This window comes from Panulirus ornatus, chromosome 1 (genome assembly GCF_036320965.1).
Source record: "Panulirus ornatus isolate Po-2019 chromosome 1, ASM3632096v1, whole genome shotgun sequence".
In the NCBI taxonomy this organism is placed as follows: domain Eukaryota; kingdom Metazoa; phylum Arthropoda; class Malacostraca; order Decapoda; family Palinuridae; genus Panulirus; species Panulirus ornatus.
Window position 1 is genome coordinate 49,239,313 of NC_092224.1, and position 2,500 is coordinate 49,241,812.

Below are 2,500 nucleotides of genomic sequence, written 5' to 3' on the forward strand. Positions count from 1 at the left end.
TTTGATGCACGAGACCGGGTTATAGTGATGGGTGATTTGAATGCAAAGTTGAATAATGTGGCAGTTGAGGGAATAATTGATATACATGGGGTGTTCAGTGTTGTAAATGGAAATGGTGAAGAGCTTGTAGATTTATGTGCTGAAAGAGGACTGGTGATTGGGAATACCTGGTTTAAAAAGCGAGATATACATAAGTATACGTATGTAAGTAGGAGAGATGGCCAGAGAGCGTTATTGGATTACGTGTTAATTGACAGGCGCCCGAAAGAGAGACTTTTGGATGTTAATGTGCTCAGAGGTGCAACTGGAGGGATGTCTGATCATTATCTTGTGGAGGCTAAGGTGAAGATTTGTATGGGTTTACAGAAAAGAAAACTGAATGTTGGGGCTGAAGAGGGTGGTGAGAGTAATTGAGCTTGGGAAGGAGACTTTTGTGAGGAAGTACCAGGAGAGACTGAGTACAGAATGGAAAAAGGTGAAAACAATGGAAGTAGGGTAGTGGAGGAGGAATGGGATGTATTTAGGAATCAGTGATGGATTGCGCAAAAGATGCTTGTGGCATGAGAAGAGTGGGAGGTGGGTTGATTCGAAAGGGTAGTGAGTGGTGGGATGAAGAAGTAAGATTATTAGTGAAAGAGAAGAGAGAGGCATTTGGACGATTTTTGCAGGGAAAAAATGCAATTGAGTGGGAGATGTATAAAAGAAAGAGACAGGAGGTCAAGAGAAAGGTGCAAGAGGTGAAAAGGAGGGCAAATGAGAGTTGGGGTGAGAGTGTATCATTTAATCATAGGAAGAATAAAAAGATGTTCTGGAAGGAGGTAAATAAAGTGCGTAAGACAAGGGAGCAAATGGGATCTTCAGTGAAGAGCGCAAATGGGGAGGTGATAGCAAGTAGTGGTGATGTGAGAAGGAGATGGAGTGAGTATTTTGAAGGTTTGTTGAATGTGTTTGATGATAGAGTGGCAGATATAGGGTGTTTTGGTCGAGGTGGTATGCAAAGTGAGAGGGCTAGGGAAGATGATTTGGTAAACAGAGAAGAGGTAGTAAAAGCTTTGCGGAAGATGAAAGCCGGCAAGGCAGAAGGTTTGGATGGTATTGAAGAGGAATTTATTAAAAAAGGGGGTGACTGTATTGTTGACTGGTTGGTAAGGTTATTTAATGTATGTATGACTCATGGTGAGGTGCCTGAGGATTGGCGGAATGCGTGCATAGTGCCATTGTACAAAGGCAAAGGGGATAAGAGTGAGTGCTCAAATTACAGAGGTATAAGTTTTTTGAGTATTCCTGGTAAATTATATGGGAGGGTATTGATTGAGAGGGTGAAGGCATGTACAGAGCATCAGATTGGGGAGGAGCAGTGTGGTTTCAGAAGTGGTAGAGGATGTGTGGATCAGGTGTTTGCTTTGAAGAATGTATGTGAGAAATACTTAGAAAAGCAAATGGATTTGTATGTAGCATTTATGGATCTGGAGAAGGCATATGATAGAGTTGATAGAGGTGCTCTGTGGAAGGTATTAAGAATATATAGTGTGGGAGGCAAGTTGTTAGAAGCAGTGAAAAGTTTTTATCGAGGATGTAAGGCATATGTGCGTGTAGGAAGAGAGGAAAGTGATTGGTTCTCAGTGAATGTAGGTTTGCGGCAGGGGTGTGTGATGTCTCCATGGTTGTTTAATTTGTTTATGGATGGGGTTGTTAGGGAGGTGAATGCAAGAGTTTTGGAAAGAGGGGCAAGTATCAAGTCTGTTATGGATGAGAGAGCTTGGGAAGTGAGTCAGTTGTTGTTCACTGATGATACAGCGCTGGTGGCTTATTCATGTGAGAAACTGCAGAAGCTGGTGACTGAGTTTGGTAAAGTGTGTGAAAGAAGAAAGTTAAGAGTAAATGTGAATAAGAGCAAGGTTATTAGGTACTGTAGGCTTGAGGGTCAAGTCAATTGGGAGGTAAGTTTGAATGGAGAAAAACTGGAGGAAGTAAAGTTTTTTAGATATCTGGGAGTGGATCTGGCAGCGGATGGAACCATGGAAGCGGAAGTGAATCATAGGGTGGGGGAGAGGGCGAATATCCTGGGAGCCTTGAAGAATGTGTGGAAGTCGAGAACATTATCTCGGAAAGCAAAAATGGGTATGTTTGAAGGAACAGTGGTTCCAACAATGTTGTATGGTTGCGAGGTGTGGGCTATGGATAGAGTTGTGCGCAGGAGGGTGGATGTGCTGGAAATGAGGTGTTTGAGGACAATATGTGGTGTGAGGTGGTTTGATCGAGTAAGTAATGTAAGGGTAAGAGAGATGTGTGGAAATAAAAAGAGCGTGGTTGAGAGAGCAGAAGAGGGTGTTTTGAAATGGTTTGTGCATATGGAGAGAATGAGTGAGGAAAGATTGACCAAGAGGATATATGTGTCGGAGGTGGAGGGAACGAGGAGAAGTGGGAGACCAAATTGGAGGTGGAAAGGTGGAGTGAAAAAGATTTTGTGTGATCGGGGCCTGAACATGCAGGAGGGTGA